General features: G+C 46.2%; 1 long non-coding RNA gene across 2 annotated transcripts in view; it reads left to right on the forward strand.

Annotated features, from left to right (window-relative positions):
- Positions 1-8199, forward strand: part of LOC135911012 (uncharacterized) — a 60508-nt gene extending 52309 nt beyond the window's left edge. For both annotated transcript variants that reach the window (XR_010567182.1, XR_010567181.1), the window contains one exon: positions 7243-8199. This is a non-coding gene — a long non-coding RNA (uncharacterized lncRNA). The remainder of the gene's footprint in view (positions 1-7242) is intronic.
- Positions 8200-18637: the final 10438 nt, after the last annotated feature.

Raw genomic sequence — 18637 nt, forward strand, 5'->3', positions numbered from 1 at the left:
GTTTTCTTGTTCTAGCATTACTAGCAGAGGCTATTTCACAGGTTACATATTCCCGACCCGGTTTATCTAGCTTCAAGCATCTCACATAAGATGCAGTTTGCGAAGGATAATCATGGGAAGACCAAGTTCATTCCTGGCACAGACTGCGAAGGGTTAACCGCTAACATTCCTGAATTTCACCCGCCGTGGTTGCTCAGTGGCTATGGTGTTAGGTTGCTAAGCACGGAGGTGGCGAGATCGAATCCCGGCCACGACAGCCGCATTCCGATAGGGGCGAAATGCGAAAACACCCGTGGTTACTTAGATTTAGGTGCACGTTAAAGAACCCCAGGTGGTCGAAATTACCGGAGTCCTCTTCTATGGCGTTCCTCATAATCAGAAAGTGGTTTTGGCATGTAAAACCCCATAATTTAATTTTAAATTCCTGAATTTCCCAGTGCATTTTACTCGCTCTTTGGTTTGTAAAGACGTCTTAGCTGCAGTACTCAGCTGTATGAGGAAAAGCAGTTTTTGCGAACGAAATGGAATGGGGAAAGCCGTAGTGTTCCGAGTGATGAGAATGCAGTTAAGGTCTTTTCATAGAATCCCTAGTAAGCGTTAGAAGAACCCTCTTCTCGGTGCTTCTGGAGAACGCTGGGAGAACTGCACTGCCACCAGAAGAACTCCGGGAAATTTCTGCACAACGCTTTTCCGGTGGTGGTGGAACTTTCCCAGCGCACCAGAGGAGGTATTCTGTAAGAGTCCACCCAGTAGACATGTTCATTTCGTCTGCTGCTGAAATGCCGATTGGTTGTAGCACCTCGCTGCTGGGGACGCGCAGCCCAGTCAATCAGAACTTCTACAGCAGACGAAATGGACACGTCCAACAGGTGTACTAAAAGACTCAGGAGACTAAAAGGGCTCCTAGAAACTTCACGCAACCTGAATATGCGTGAAGAAGCCGTTCACGATAGTGGGGGACTCCGATATCTTTGAGAAGCCCAGATAGTCCAAATTTCTGGCGTAAGCTACGGCGTACGTCGTAATCAGGTCGTGGTTTTGGCACGTAAAACCACATAATTTAATTTTTAACATTTTTTGACGATAGACTTTAAGAACGCCACCTCCTGCCGCTCCATAAAGTACGCGGTTTGTTTGTGCTCGTCTTTCTTTCTCTCTCTCTCTTTCCACCTTCAACTCTTTTTAGCCACCTTCTCCTCCCTCTCCCCCCGTGCAAGGTAGCCAACCGGAACTACCTCCGGCTAACCTCCCTGCCTTTCTATGCATCCTTTTTTTTCTCTCTGAAGATACGTTCAGGATGTATACAGCAACAGACGCGTGCAGTCCACAGCGCCGTTCATTTGCCAGCAGCACGTGTGAGATACGCCTGGTTAGTGAACCATCCACGAGGTGGCCAAGTATTTATTTCGGTGTCGTCCATACGAGATGAGGCAGACAAAAAAAAAAAAAAACCTCAGCTTTCGTCAGCGTCCATTTGTTCGCTTTCGCAAGGCAGGTGTCACTGTAAGAGCTAATTATTGACAATTGAAACTGGTTGGACGATCCCTGTAATGTGCCCAAACGCCTTTAAACTCAGGACATTTGCGTGTTTCAGAGGAGAAAACAAGACGGGCAAATGCGATACAACGCTTTCGCAAAGTATCTATCTGAGGCATTGCAAGTTGTTCGTGTCAGGTGAAATAATACCAAGCACCGTACGAGTGATGTGTATAGGCTAGTTTGCATGGAGCGACATTTTATATCACATCTCTGATGATGACCGATGCGAATTGACATTGGAAACTGCAATCGATCTGATAAAGTTATTGAACACATTCTGTCGTCCACATTCGGCCATGGAATTGGTGTTTCACCCTCAACAGAAGGAAATTACTTTCAGCACTTTTGGGTACTAACAGTGTGTGTGTGTGTTTTTTTTTTTTTGCAAATGACTGCGACAAGGTTTCTAATTTAAAACTGACTGTGAGTACATGTAATATAGAACAGGCGAAAACGTGGACCTAAAGGCTTTGCAAAACGCTACCATAAACTTCCAGCTGGTAGTTTTTGACAGAGATGATTGATCTATGGGGAACTATACCTCCTGTTTGGTAAGTGGATCACTTATAACAGAACCGGCCGTCAGTTAGACGATGACTTACGATGGACACAAACCGCATCTACAAGCATGATGTTCTGATCACCCAGGAGATCACTAATCAGCACCACGTAGAAGTATTCTGAGACACAATATCACTTATGCTAGCTACCAATGCCCCAATGAAAGACAAATCGGGAATAAGTCTGGCAGATACGTGGCGGTATTCATCAAGCGAAGCTTGGCGCGTTGGCTCCTCCGCAGTTTAAGGCACATTTATTGCGTGTCAGACACGGGCGGTTCATATACTATTCCGCATCGCACTTTTTCAGGTGGCACTTAACATCGGCACATGTTCCGGGAACTTCACATTGAAGCTCATAAAAAGGTTAAGAGAACGCTTTGTCGGGATAGTTGGCTCGTACTTGCAGCTTTGACAAGCGCATACCTTAAGACGGGACAGAAGAAAGCAAACACAGAACAAGTGATAACTGCTCGCAAATAGGTTTTATTCGGAGCAGATAGCATGCACATATGCACGGTAGGACCTGCGAACCACATATGCGCGGTTCGCAGGCCCTACCGCGCATATGTGGTAAGGAAAATTGCAGACATTTTGGAATTCAAGTGCAGGAATGAGCAAACGTTTCTAGAAGAACTGCGGAGATTTCATTGTTATGATGAACTGCAAGGACGTCTGCCAGATTCATTGCCACTTATGCGTGGTGCGGTCTTTACATGTTGCTTGCTTCTGGAGTTTCTGGAGTTTCACGTGCCAAAACCGCGATCTGATTATAAGGCACGCCGTATAGCGGGGGACTCTGGATTAATTTTGGCCATGCGGAATGTTTTAACGTGCACCCAATGCACGGACATGTTTGCATCTCGCCCCCATCGAAATGCGGTCGCCGTGGCAGGGATTCGATCCCACGACCTCGTGCTTGGCAGCGCAACGCTATATCTACTCCGCCAACGCGGCGGGTAATTTGCTTCTTTTACGTATGCTGTCTGCTCCAAATAAAAGTTTGCTGCGAGTTGACGCTTCTCCGGCGTATGTCTTGTCCCCTTCTTAAAGGGCCCCTGAACCACTCTGGCGTCGAAGGTGAGCGTGTGGTTTCTCTCTATCCTCCCTACGGGCACTCTTTCCTCCTCACCGCGTACTTACCTATAAGATACGTTGACCCTACGTCAGTAAGTAAAGTCGCGTTGGCGTTCTTGTTGGAAAACCTGCTTATCAGGACCGCGCGCTTTTCGTTTAGACGCTGTTGCCGCCGCACGCGCCGTGTGCAGGCTGCACGTGGTGAGATCAGTTGACTGCACATGACGGGCAAGGGAGCCGGCGAGGAAGAACGGGCGTGCGAGTGCATGGCAAATACGTGCTACCACACGGATTAGAACACATATTCCTCGTATATGGACCAATCGACAAGCTTAATTCTGCCGATGTCATGTGCATGACCCTTTTGGCATCGCGAAGTGTGAAGAATGGACCGAGCTCGGAAAGGAACACACGATTAAAAAAATTAGAGGTGGATTGGGGGCCCTTTAATATGTGTGCTTTTTAAACCTGCAATCGTAAATGATATGGAGACTTTTGAGCAACGCCTTCCCTTCATAGTTCTTGTGAAGGGCTTCACAAAGCCAATTTTAATGATGATTGAGTAGATTTCCTAATTTAACTGTTCTCAAGCGGCAAACGGAGACAAATTGAGGGAGAAGCAATTTTTTAGAGTTATTCGGACACGATCAGCAAAGTGTACGTCGCAAATCAGAGGTCAGCTTAACTTCCAATGCGCCCAGCGACATTCTGTGAAGAAATTAGCTGTTTGAAAGCGCAAACACAAACAACGAAGAAGAGCGAGGCACAAGGAGCGCTTCTTCTAACTCGTTCTTCTTGTGTTTTTGCGCTTCCAAACAACCACCAGTCTATACCGACTGGCCCGATTAGCCACTCTTCTGTGAGGCAAGACAGAGGTCTAGCCAGTTTGTTGTGAGGGGGAGGATAAGTCCTCCTACCCAGGCGTCCACTTTACGCATGCTTCAGACTAAGTGCTATCCAAACCTGGCCCTTTTCCACACGATCACTCCAGAGGCTTTTAGCTCTACTTGCCCCGACTGTGGGGCTGTTAGCAATCTCGCACACATGCTCTGGCGATGCCCCTCGTTACAGGGACAAAATCGCATCACAGAAGAAGAATGGAGCTCTGCCATCCAGAGCTCAGAACTTTCACGTCAAACCCGGGCTGCCCAGAGAGCCCACGATGCGGCGGTTAGGCTCGGCCTACCCGTCCCCACGTGGGAGCGGCCCGCAGCTCTGCTCTAGGGCAAAGCTTCTCAGGACCTTGTAATTAAAGTTCTTTGTCTGTCTGTCTGTGAAGTAAGACAAACCTCTGTACTCCCATCTAATCGTCGTATAATTGGAACTGCTCTGGTCGGGCGCTTTGAGCTGTAAAAATGTTCATGTTTTGTCCAGTATTGATAAAACAGCTCCATAACAGAGGGTTTCAATGCCGTTTTTGGCGCACTGGAGACAAAAACCTGAGCGGCGCTGGCTAAGACTCCCAGAACTAATTTTGTATACAAACATTCGAGAAAGTCCCCGAGAGGCTGGAAGCCGCGGTAGCTTTATTGGTAAAGCGCCGCACGCGCGTAATCCGGAGGATGTGAATTCGTTGCATTTCTGCGGAGAGTTGTGTTCTCGTCCAGTTTAATTTCCCTTTATCTGCTCATTTCTGCATTTAAATTTAGCTTGACGGTTAGCTCCCTCTATGCTTTCTCTAGCTTAATTGTGTGTTATCTAAAATGGTTGTGACTAATCAAAAATTGAGCTCCTCGGATCTCCTAAATAAAGTTGCGTTCTACTGCATCCATGCAAGTTCACACTGTCGGAGTGTCGCGTGGAAACCTTTGTACGGTACCGTCTTTCATTATTTCACAGCGCAGAAGCGTGCAACATTGTTATGTCAACCAAAATGTTTTATGTCCTTCAGGTTCTTCATGGCACAAGGCTTGACGTTCAACGTTTCAAACAAATTTTGTCGACGCTGACATGATCTTCCAGTTTCGAGTGTAAAGTGCTTTGGCAAAAATTAATTAAATAAATAAATAAATAAATAAATAAATAAATAAATAAATAAATAAATAAATAAAGCGACCTTGGCGTAGTTGTAAGAATGATCGGCTTGAAAATGCAAGATCGTTGGAGTGGCAAATCAGTTCTGCGGAGGAGGAAGTTTGGAGGAAGTTTTCGCAAAAAGAAAAAGGATACTGGCCACTCATGCAGGAGTGGGAGCCGACCCTCCCCAATATTCCTTCCACTCTCCCTCCCCCCTTATTGCCTGCCAAGTGTGGAGTGCCCTCCGGCACCCCCGCGGAAATGGAGAATTTGTATTTGGTTCTCCGTGACACAAACAGGTAATGAAACAAGGAAAAAGCATGCCATCTGAAGGACGTAGTTAAGTGTAGTGTTTGTTAAAGGAGCTAAGCTAAGTACTACAGCGCCAAACATCGTTTTACAGAAATCCAAACATGATTAAATTGGCTAAATAATAATTTGTTTTGCTTAAACGGAGACAACGAATTTGTAACTGCTTAAGGTGACGCGTGCTTATTTAACAACTGAAACCTTCTGCCGAAGTTATCTCCTTCATGCATTTGCTCTGTGGCTGGTTTGTCTGTGCAACAAGCATGACTCTCTTGTAACAGAATTGTTCACAATAGTTTCCTGTTGCATGTATTTATCCTTGTAGACTGCAGAAATTATTGTTGCCCTTTCTAGTGTTTTAACGGAAAGAATATTCGACAACTTCAAATAGTGATATATCGAATCGAATACGAAAGAACGTTCGATTCGTATTTGAAATCCTAGATATTCGTACGTCTTTACAAAAGATGTATTTGGGACTCGAAAAACAAAATTCAAACCAGAAATGGTTAAGATGTTTCTAAAACATTTTTCGCTGCAATGCACCTGTGCATGAGACGAAACAAATTGTTTTGTGCACGTGGAGGCGGCAGGAATTAGTTTTCAGAAAGGACTAACGGGAGAAGAGTGATCTTTGGCAATTCTTTTTTTATGAATTCATAAACTGCAGACAAAATTTCTACACGTAGACATTTTTATTTTGCAGCAGCTGCGCAAGGTACGGAGTAAATTTTACTGCCGGCCCTAACTAACTTGGTCTTCAGTACACGTATTGCTGAACGATGCAGTAGGACTCGTAAAACGTTAGTGAACTATTGAAAAATTCCAAGCCTCCCGGATTTTTTATTTGGACAACCTTTGCTTGTTCATTTTATGTTTTCTTCTTTCATTATTATGCATATTTTTGAATATGTATGGCAATTGTGTTTGTGTTTAATTTCTGTTTGCACCTCGCAGTTAATTGCCTCAAGGCTTCCACTACATTTCCACTACATTTCCACGTACCTTTTTACATATTTCATCGTTTTATTCAATTACTAAATGCGAATAACCGTTATTTTACGTTATTTATATTTTCTCATACAATATTTTGTTTACATAATAATCAGATCTGAAAAAAACCTACAGCGATGGTTATCAATCAATCAATCAATCAATCAATCAATCAATCAATCAATCAATCAATCAATCAATCAATCAATCAATCAATCAATCAATCAATCAATCAATCAATCAATCAATCAATCAATCAATCAATCAATCAATCGTGTTCTTCAGTTTTTCTGCAAGAGAAGGTAATCAGCTTTAGTAAAGGAAATGCTGTAGATATGCTTTAGGCATAATTTATTTATTTAGTCATTATCATTGCATAGGAAATGTTTTATGCTTTTCATAAATGAAAAGAAAACATTAAAAATCTTATATAAGTATCGCTTGACGTCAGAATGTTCGATCAAAGAAGGTCGAGGTTATCATGATATGTCTGCTTAGGTGGTTGATGCTGAGAAAGCGCTAGAAGAAGCTGTAAAAGATATGACCGCAATGCATGGTAAACAAGTGGGTATAGGGCAGATATAAGACATGCGATTGCAGATGTTGAAATGAAGGTCAAGTGGCTTATTTTGTTCCGTCGGTTCGTGGGGCGATCTCCTCGCGGTGGAACCGCACTTTCTATCGCGAGGTAGCCTTGCCCAGCAAACACTGATGCGTGCTACCTTCGCTCCGTGGCTCTTTTGTTTAGACTCCACGCTGACCTATGACGAGTCGAGATGAGCAGGGAGTGCAGTCTGTCAGCCGGGTAAGGCGTTGTTGACTCGGATACACGCGTTGGGCAACACACGCACGGCGTCCTTTCCGAGCCCGCGGGAGAAAGATCGAGCGTGCCGGAGACATCGGATACGCAGGGCTGTACACGGTGTGTAGGCGCGCGCGCGTGCCAGCGAACGCCGCCACAAGTGCAAAGCAAAAGAAGCAAGGACCCCGGCTGGCTCGTTTGTTCAGTAGCGGTGGCGTCGGCGGCAGCTCCCGGTGTTGACTGCAACGTGAGAAGCGACGGCCCCCCTTTGCTGCCGGCCGACGCCCGCGTCGAGTGCCATCGGGCGCCGTGTTTTTGCAGGCCAAGTTGTTTGCCTTCGAGATGGCCGAGGTGCGGGCTCTGCACACGCCGCCGACTACGCACTTGAGTGCAGTGGTCAGACAAGAGTGGACCAAGGCCTCGCACCGACCGTGCAGCCGCATTGAGCCCCAGTCGCCATTCAAGTAGATCGCTCCTTGGCGCCGGGGAGGTCTCCCGTGACGAAGGACTGTTTTGCCATGGCTCAGCGACGCCGCACGGGCGGACGCAGCAGCACGAAAATACGCTCTGCGGAATGAGAACTGACTGTTTCTATTTGCCAGTGAAAATTTTTATGACTCTCAAGTTCAGCAAGAGGCCTAAATTGTCATTAAGCTATAATTATATCATTTTAACAGTACATAGACATTCATTTTTCTAGCGTGCGAAATATGTGACAAGGTCGTGCCCACTTTCGAACTTTTGTAGCTTTCATGGCACGTTAGACGCTACGCTTGTCTGTTCTCTATTGTTTTTCGAGAAACGAGGAAAACTTTGGCCTAAGTGAATATGGAAGCCGTCTGGAAAGCCAGTTATGTACAAAACATGCGCTGCTTCTCAATAAACTAACTTCTTTTTTTTTCATAGTCGCTGTTATGTCAACATCGAACGCTAGGATAGTTGAAGACAGTTGGCGCGCACCGCAAGTCTGCGCTGTGCAAAGCTGCAAAAGCGCTGTTACGCTTTCTTGAGATGCACAGGCTTGTATATACGGCTGCTTGTGATGAACTGAGCGATGAACGCCTCGTTGCACATGCGTACGTGCATGCCGTGAAACTCTCTCTCTTCTAACCTTTGGGTCCCCTTTCTCCTCTGTGCAGTGCAGAGTAGCTAACTGGGCTTAACCTGGTTAAACTTCGTGCCGTCCAGTCAACACTTCTCTCTCTCTCTCGTGATTGAACAACGCCTGTTCTTACTAACTGCGTTGGCGTATGAATTAAAGTGGTAATACGGATCATTGTTCCGTTCGCGGTGTTTAATACAGCGGTTGCTCCTCGGTATCGGCCAACCTACTTCTCTTTTAATGCGCTGTTTCCCGGAGTGGACCACTCACTGGGTTTCCTCGGAGGTCGCGACGTGTGCTATACCTGCAGGAGGAACCAGAAAGGAAACGCGAGCATGAGGAGGCGCAGCGCGAAAGTCGCGTATGGGAGAGTGAGGAGGATCAGGTGACACCGAAGGAGAGCCGCGCTAACCGAACGCGCAAAAGACACTGCGGCGAAGTGTCGAGATCTAAGGCCTTCAGGTGCACAGTTGGTGTACCAGGCAGAGTGTAGCAGCGCGCGCGAGGAACCATCGGGAGCAGCAACATGAGCCGACTGCGCCTTCTCAAGCGGCCACGAAGGAGTCGAACTTCGAATGCAGACAGCGACACACGCAATATACTGCAGATATCGGAATGAACCGAGTCAACACACGAGACGGTGAAACAATAATTTTAACAAGTTCGAATAGTCAGAGGACCAAATGTTGGTACTGCTATTACACGACGAAGGTAGCCTCATGGGCTTGTGGGTTCGACATCGCCTGCTTTGTTATAGCAGGCAAAGCGACAGCGAAACAGAAAGGCAGATTAGGCAAACACATGTGGCCAACTTTCATCAATACATTTATTTGTAGCTCTCGTAAGTTTATTTATACCCCTCAGAACGTCATAAGAGACATGTGCATTGTTCAGTAAAAATAAACAAAATTGGGAAAACCACAAGCAGACACTTTTGTGGTCACACTGATTGTTAGAAGGATAAATGTTCAACGTGAACAAAGATGATCGCACTCTTTTATTGATACTAAGAAATTAATGGCTTACTGACACATGCTTCACCAAATGTTGCTATGTTCCTAGCTTCCATAATCAAGTACGTCTCATTTCGCACTTGCCCCTACTCATGATAACAGTTCCTTTTAATCTGAGTTGGCAGTTGCATCTTTGGCAATGGAGGACAAGGAAACCATCTTCCGCCACGTTCTTTACTTTGTTAATATGTTTAGGCGGTGCCGGATACCCTAGCAACGTGCTAGTGACCGTCGCGGAGGGATTGCTTAAGGAAGCGCAAGAAAAAAGGTTCCGAGCAGGTGGATGGTAGAAGCATCTCGATTAACAAAAGAAATATTGCTCTCACCCCCTACATGCATGGTTTCTCCCACACATTAAAAATGATTGCTGGAAGGAGTGACATAAACGTCGTTCTTTCGGCGTTTAATAAGTTGATAAGACTGTGCAGGAACATAAATAATCACTGGCACTGCTTGCAAAAAAAAAGAACATAAAATTAAGTTCATCAATGCGCCACGTCTGTTGTATACAGCATTTCTCTCACTTGTGGAAATTCCTAAGTCGTTCAAACCGGTATATGTATGAATGAAAGGTTATGGGAGCGCATTAACAATGTAAAGAAACTGTGGCAGCTGACGGCTTTCTTGCCCTTCATTGCCAAAGATGCAACTGTCAACCCAGATTCGAAGAAACTTTTATCTTGAGCAGAAGCACGTGCGAAATGAGACGCGCTTAATTATGGAAGCTGTGAACGTAGCAACATTTGGTGACGCGTGCGTCGCTAAGCCATTAATTTCTTAGTATCAATAGACGAGCTCGATTACCTTTTGTTCACGTTGGACATTTACCCTTCTAACAATAAGTGTGTCCACCAAAGTGTCTGGGTGTGGTTCCCCCACTTTTGTTTATTTCTTACTGAACAATGCACACGTATTTTATAGTGGTTTGAGAGAGAGAGAGAGAGAGAGAGAGAGAGAGAGAGAGAGAGAGAGAGAGAGAGAGAGAGAGAGATGCAAGCGTTGATGATATGCTGGAAATGTTATCCTGGCTGTTCGCCTGACAAGCTACTCGAAGTGCTGCGTGATGGTTATGATATATACAGCGATAAACACTTAACAGCACATACAGCCACACAGACACTCACATATACACTATAGAGATAGTCACAAAGTTTCGTTAAAGCTCCTGGCCCGCAAGGCGTTTTGAGGAGTATAAGTGCACCTGCGAGAATAGGAAATAATTCTGTTGTTGAAAGTTAGCAGCACTGTGTGCTCATCTAATCTGCATTTCTGTGTCCCTGTCGTTCTGCCTGTGCTATAACAAAGTAGAAGATGCTGTTATACCTTCTTTCGCAGGTCGTATGAAGAATCTCGTGAATGTCTTGAACCTATGCACACCGAGGCAATGGGCATTGCTACACGGGCGCGAGAGAATGTGCGACTTTTGCAACAAGTTACTCGTGCTATGGGGACTGCATTCATATGCAAGCGCTGAGTCGATGAAGATGAACAGGTCCCGTGATACGTATCTAGCAAGGTCGAGGCAACAGTATACGAGACCTGCCATGGTGGCTTAACGGCTTTTGCGTTGTGCTGCTAAGCACTAGGTCGCAGGATCAAATCCTGGCCGCGGTGGCCGCATTATGTTGAAACGCCCGTTTCCCGTGCATTGGGTGCACGTTAAGGAACCCCAGGTGGTCGAAATTAATCAGGAGTCCCCTACAACGGCGTGCCTTATAATGAAATTGTTGTTTGGGAACGTAAAACCCCAGAACTCATTCAACAGTATATGATGGCCAGAACACGAATAATACTCAATCTATATTTATTGCAGGGGCACAATACCCTCTATTTCCTAATATCAGGACGATCGAAACCCCTCAGCACTTCTTTCACGTTTTTGAGCATCACAAAAGTCAGCCACTAGCAATCGTACTTATTGCGAGAGACAGGGCTTGCATCCATAGGCGGATTCAGGTGCACAAAATATACTACCACAACGCGAATTTTAGATCTCAGATGTCTCTTAGCATTCATGGCGACACATCGGCCAGAAAGTTAAACGTAGTGTTGAAGGAGTTATTCGCAAGTGAGACAAGTTTATACTAGCAGCTCAACAACAAGCGGTATACAAGATATACTTCAGATATAGTAGTTATACATATCCGAACGCACACAGATGGTTCTTGTGAAACTAATTCTTCTACAGCCGCTTTTGTACTTCGATAATGGAACCGAATACAAACGTTTAAGCCGTATCACACGGCCTCATCATTTACAGCGGCGCGTGTTGCAATATTGTCTTTGTTGCAATACATAAATTCAGTACAATAAGGGTGACAATACGTCATCTTTGGTGATTCACAGGCAGCTTTGTCGTCACTTCATAGTGACATCAGAAATTCGCAAAATATGGGTTTAGTTTACGAGACTCTAAAGGAACTCACAAAACTAAGTGAAGAGAATCGCATAGTAATGGTCCAGTAGATGTCCGGCCACTGCAATATCCCTGGGAATGTTGCAGCGGAAGAGGCAGCTGGACAAGCGCATGTTAACAACGTCACATCTTGACTCCCTCTAACACAAGGCGAATCGTGGCACATACTAAGACAGATCTCAGCCGTGGTTGCAGAGCGAAACGGTTTGACCAGGTTTATTTTACATGGACCCTTCGGTTCAGTATAAAATTCCGTTCACATTAGGTACAAACAGAACCATTGAAATGCTGATTCGCCGTCTGCGGCTTGGTACCGCATATGTACAAAACACTTTATGAACAATATTTAAAGACTTGATAGTCAGCATATCCCTTGTGGCCACATGGATGAGGATATACAACATGTGCTCAAGAAAGAAGGTCTGTCCATGATTGCTCTTATAGTACCATCAGTTTGTCTGAATGCAACACAGCAAAGCTTCCGCAAAAAGTATGCTAGGGGGCTTTCCTGCACAAAGAATGGTGCCATCGACATGCCTGCTAAGAGGCCTTCCTGTACAAACAAATTTACGAAGTAGTTGGCTCAAAGAGAAGATATTGTGCTGCCTACCATGAACATTTTTAAAAATAACTCTGCACAGTCCACCCAAATGGTCCGTGTGTCGAACAAGTTTGTAGTGAGTACATGATACTATGTAAGAGTGAGTCAAATAACATTGTGCAACTACTCCTTCCGAGTGCAATCCTATGAATAACTGAAAGTTCCAAAGACAGCTGAATAAAAAAAAATATTGTGCTTACCAATTTTCAAAAGTTTCTTAATCGTATGCAACCAAGCAAGTTACACTGAAAAAAAAGAGTATTCATGTATGAGAAGCTCACTGTATGTGCTTAATTTGGTCTGACAGTGGGTCAGTCAATGAAATGATTCATGTGCCTTCGTGTGAACTTATTTTGTGTTTCTTGTGTGCCCTGACATTAGTGTAATGTGAGTGGACTTTGTGTTGACTTTAGTGTACTTATGTGACTCGACTTTCTTATTTATTTTTTGTGCGCATGCTTGTGTGTGCTTGTGAGTGTGCGTTGTGTGTGTATGTGTGCGCGCGTGTCCTTTCTTTTTCAGTTCATGTGACAAGACCTTAAGCTGAATGTCCGACTTAATTATCTGAGTTGACTTTTAGTTTTAGCCTGTTTTTTTGTGATTTATTTTTCATACCTGTGGTCTTTATTATTTGCGCATCTCTGTGGGAAAATCAGTAGCTGGCGTTAATTGAAGGCGCCTAAGCATCATATTAAAGAAAAACTAGTTCTAATTAAGCATCGATTATATAGGCGTGCGACAGCAGCACGCCGAGAGTATTGCGTATGGGAGGTGCGCAGTCATGCAGCAGTAGCCGTGTCGGATACATAACCACCATCTGGTGACACGAGAAAGTGGTCACATTTTGATATGGCCGCTCTCGCTGGCCACACCATGATATTCCTAAAGAAAAGAATTCCTGGACAGTGCGGCTTATGTAGAAATGAAAAAGTGGATCTAGCTGCCCGCTTAGATTTACGTTTAGGAAATTTTAGGCAAATACAAAATTCGACGCTTCAGCAAGGTCAATGAAATGTGTTCACGCAGAAAGGAATCGCTTGTGGAGTCTCTAGCTTCGACATCACTCCTTCCGCTCAGTTGACCCGGTCTTAAGATCGAGACTTCCAGATCACCTTCCCCGCCACCTTGAGATAACGAATCGCATAGGCTTTGTCTGAACGCTACATTCACGGATGCATGTGCCATCTCGGACTGACGACGAACAGTTATTGTGATAACTGTGGCACGTTAGAAACCGTGGAACGCATTTTGTTGGGGGAATGCCCAGGTTACGGAGGTAAAGGAATTCTTATTTCAGTCGAATGAGCTCTGCTTCCACTAGGTCTATGGGGAGCGTGTCCGGAATTTCTATAGATGTTTTGACAACTCTTAAGCCAATCAGGAGTGAGCGACCTTACACTGTCTACGCATTGGTGTTATGCCACATTGCGTGCCTACATCGAGGCGACGGGCGCTCCCCCTACCCCAACTCGTTCTTCTGAAGTGGTTGCCTTTGGTGACAAGCGGCAAAGTTCCAGGAAATTGCCCAACCTTTTCCGTGGGTCGAACTGAAGAGTCCGGGGTACAGAACACCACGACGAATCCACTGGCAGCCTTCAGAATTCCACAGAACTGCTGACCCTTGCCGTGGAGAGCGGTTTTATGCAGCTTGGGCTTTTCCTTCGATGAAAGAGGAAAGCGATGCGGTTGGCGTCAGCACCGGTCCTGCCTCGTTGCTGTCGACGATGGGACGCCCAAAGGAATTTAAAGGGCCCCTCATCAGGCCTCATAGAAAATTTTGCTTATATGCTGGAAATTGTTACGTGTCCATTAGGGAGCGTTCTGCCGCAAAAATTGTTCAAGTCGGCTCATTAATAGCCGAGATAGAAATATTTCAGTCCCGCGAACCCATGATTTCAGCAGGCGAGCTCCACTGCCAAGCAGGACGCTCTGTCCACTCGCCCCGTCTAGCCTACGCAAGCGAAATTCCTTTCCTCCATTCTCCCATACCGGACCTCGAGGATCGCGCGACGCATACGTAACAGGCCCCGCCTTCTTTTCGTTTTTTTGCTGCTCGTATTTTTTTTTTTTGCGTACGTACTTCCGCCGACGGCGTCGCTCCCGAGCTGCTGTCTCGTTCGCGCAGCGAACGATTTTGCGCGCTGTGCACAAGGAAACATGTGTAGTGGTACAATTCAATGCTACACGAATACTGAGGCAGCACAAGCGGATCGCAGAGCATAATCACGGCGCTGGAACACGGCAGAAGATGGCATAGTTTCGGTATTTGTGCACGTGACCGCACGACCGTGGGAAGAAGCAGACAAAGCGGAAGTACATCTCTCTTGCTACGGTGCGAAGTAAAAGAAAACACATAGACATTCCGTTTGTGCGTTTTTATTGTTTCTCTAAACTTCAATTCGTCAACTAAAGCAACAGATCGCACAGATAACAGATGTTGCCTTGAACAATTCTCGAAGTCACGTGTCACCACGAGCGGCGTCACACTGCGGACACGACTACGTAGGCGCAGGGCACGACTACGTCACCGTCCGTCTTGGAGCGTGGCGGCGGCGAGGAGAAGGAAAAATGGCGTTCAGTTTGAAATTTCAGATCTTCCCATGGCGCGTAGCGCTGTAATACTTTGCAAACACGATCGTTATCGCGCAATATATGCTCTGCGCTTGTCAGCTCAAAATAGCCAGACCTGGTGAGGGGCCGTTAAGGCAGAGCCGGCCCTTTGTCAGAGAGAGAGAGAGTCGCCACTAGCCGCCCGGTTGGTTTGGTGCGCTATTCGGCTCCGCCACCTGCTATTGCCTGCTATATGTAATATTGTATTCTCGCGAAAAGAGTATAGCGCGGGCCTCTTTGCTTTCTTTCGGGGAATTTTGTGGGCTCCTCGACGCGAGGCAAACCTTTGTACACAAATGACCTCGACGGCGCCGCGGACAGTGCTGCCGCGCGGACGCCGCCACCACCGCGCCTGACGTCACACGTGCACATGTCGCGTCGTCTTCCCACGCTCGGCTGTCAAAAGCTGATTAGTTATGGTCAGAGTGCTTTTGTGTACGGAGTGATGACGCGACCATTTCTTGACCCCTTGAACTCAGCCGCTTATGGGATGATGTCGGCTTGCCTGATTGGTCGGAGTAACGAAATACCCCATTGGTGGAGAAAAGTGTCTCTTGGATGCTGTGTAAACTTATTTAAGGAATAGTTCGAATAGTTTGTAGAGTGAGCAAGTAGACAGCAGCAGACGGCGCAACTTCACCACGGGACACCAGGCCGGTCAGGCAGGCCGACGACGACGGGTATGACATCGTTCTGTTTATAAATATTTTTGTACAGTTTAAACTTGCGGCAAATGCCAAGTGAATAAACCCATTTGTTCAAATGCTACTCTCGTCGTCGTACCTGTGGATTTGGACTTGCCCCTGCCGGAGCTCATCCCCCTTGATCTTCCGTCTCCCTGGTGAGCTGATGCGTCTGATATCTAACGGCTGCGTCACTTCGCTACAGTATAAAGCTTTTCGTCTCCTCTACGTACGCTTCAAGAATCCGTCTCTCGTCTCGATCCCGAGTCGCAATATTGGTTATATATTTTTCTTTACTAGATTTATGTGGCACTCACCACCGAAAAATTGTATGTTTTTATCTAGTCCCTAATGTAGAACGTTTGGAACTTGTCCCAGGTGCTGGGTTTTAATTTACGATCTTACAATAAATAAATAAATAAATAAATAAATACAGCGAGCGAATGTGCTTCAGAGGTAAGTATACAGGATGATTATTTTTACATTTTACAGAATTTTCAAAAATCGGCTGTTGCATATGATATAGTGTCCTTGAGCTAGATTATTCAGAGAGGCGGACATTACTTGCTCGAGAAATCAAAACACATATTCAACTAAGTAACGAAAATTCACTATTTAACTTGTGCTGTTGTTCCACTTTGTTAACAAAACGATCTTTTATGGATTGAAGCTCAGAAGTAACTGGAACGGACATGCGGAGAAGGAGGAGCAGGTGGTGGAGGAAAGAAAGAGGGTAGGTAGGGATGTTAACCAGAAATGCGTCTGGTTGGCTACCCCACGCTGGGGAACGGGAAAGGGGGAATAAAAAATGAGATAAAGAGAGATGTAGGGAGAAGGAAAGACGCGGTGAGTTCGCGTACGCGCGCGGAGGGCCTCACCAAGTCAGAGGCGCTTACACAGGCCATTCGCCCTCAAGAAAGACAAAAGACTTCACAGCTTTCTGAGCCAGGAACGCCCATGTATTTGACCTAAAGTTTCGGAAATAAAATATTGAAAATGGTGCAATCCTGGAAATTCATTTCAAGTGAATATGTCTCTCAGTCTCACCGGCTTCAATTCGTAAAATTGCAATATCTGCAGTAAAGCCATTAGTTAAGAAGTTAATTAGCAAATTCTTGCGGATTAGTAGAATGTGTGTTTCAATTTCTCGTGTTAGCAATGCCCGCCTCTCTGAATACTACAGCTCAAGGACAAGAATTATGGTATCTGCCACAGGCGATATTTAAAAATTCCGTAAAACCTAAAAATTATCACTCCGTATAATTTCACCAAAGTGTAGAAATTTCAAATACATAAAGGTGATAAATTAATTGTTTCTTTTTTTAAATAAAAAGGAAGGTACTGTGTTTTCTGCTGCAGCTCTGTGAAACTGCCACCACGTGACTTTATCGAAGTGCTGTGCTGCAGGTTGCGCCCGAGTCGAAAAGGGGAGAGGCAACGAAAGCGCGGGAAGTCGGGGAGAGAAAGGGCGCCCGCCACGAAGCGAGGCGACAGCGCGCGGCTGGAAGGCGACGCCATTCGCGCGCAGCGAAAGACACAAGCGGCGCCGTCGTCCAGTTTTGCTCCAATCAGGGGGACACGCCGGCTCGCTGATGAGGCGCGGCGGAAATGGGGAAACGGGCGCGCGAGGGGAGAGCGCCGCCCTGATTGGGGCGCAGCAGCAAGACGTGTCTCGATCATCGGAATTCCCCAACTTTGCTCATTTATCTAATTGACGCCCGACAGATTGCGTGGCCCGCTCTGAGCGCGCTTTTCCCCTGCTAGAGCCCGCTGCTGGCGTCAGCTGTCGACGCGCCGCTGCAGGCTGTGGGAAGGGAGTGTGTGTGTGCCTCACGACCTCCCTCCTCTCCTTCTCTCCACTCGTCCTTCTGTGTGGAACGCGCCTCTCGCGATGGGAGATGCTGCGACTAAGGCCCACGCACGACGGATAAAGAGTAAAGAAAGAAACGCACAAGAGAGAGAAAAAAAAGGATTGAGCATTTAGCAAGGTTAACCAGGCTTCTCCCGGTTTGCTGCCCTACACTAAGGGAAGCGGAAAAGAGAGAGAGAAAAAAGGGATAAAATAGACGCACGCCCTGCTTAGTTTGCTTGATAGCATATTCCGGATAGCAATCGCCGTGCCTGAACCATGTTTTGGCAGCGTTGAAGTCCTGACAGCCCCAGGAGCGCGTTTCTTTCTCATCTCTCTATCTGCTTTGCTTCGTGGCCCGCGACGTAAGTGGCCCTCGAACAGTGCGTTCCACCGAACCCAAGGGCTTCCACGCGCGCACATGTACAGTTACAATCTTTTACAAACGCGCTTCGAGCGGTTCTGAAAACGCGAGAAGGTTTATAAAAAAGATGGGAAATAAAATATTTTAGCTGGTGTAGCGGTAGATAGGACTAAGAACGAAGAAATCAGTGCCTCTACAGGGAACCAACGGTGCCCAGGAGGTACTGCGGCAGTTTGATTGTGTAGCTGAAATATGCTGAAACCATCCGATAGGGAGGCCACGAAAATGGTGCGACATTTTCGACGATCACAGACGCGCACCTGTACCAACGTTTGTTTTAGCTCTACGCGTCCGGCCAAGCTCTGGACATAACCATGCGCTCATACGTTCTACTAGGGCAGACCGGTTTCCAGTCAGGCCAGAATCCGGACACATGTACCTCACGATGAGCGGTGTAATTGGGGACGCGAAATCGCAACATGTGCTAGTGAAAACTGTTTGCACCACTCGTTAGGTTGTGTTTTACGGCGCTGCTGTTGGTAAGCGAAGTTTAAGTACTGGTTGCTTATACTGAGCATAATATAAGGCAAGGTGTAGAGTGGTTCGACAAGATGCTACGCAATGCACGCAATGACCACTAGAGTTTGATTGTGCTCACGATATGGGAGATTGTTTGACGGGGTACTGTGCATATAAGGTATTT

The sequence above is a fragment of the Dermacentor albipictus genome, chromosome 1, assembly GCF_038994185.2.
Source record: "Dermacentor albipictus isolate Rhodes 1998 colony chromosome 1, USDA_Dalb.pri_finalv2, whole genome shotgun sequence".
NCBI lineage: Eukaryota > Metazoa > Arthropoda > Arachnida > Ixodida > Ixodidae > Dermacentor > Dermacentor albipictus.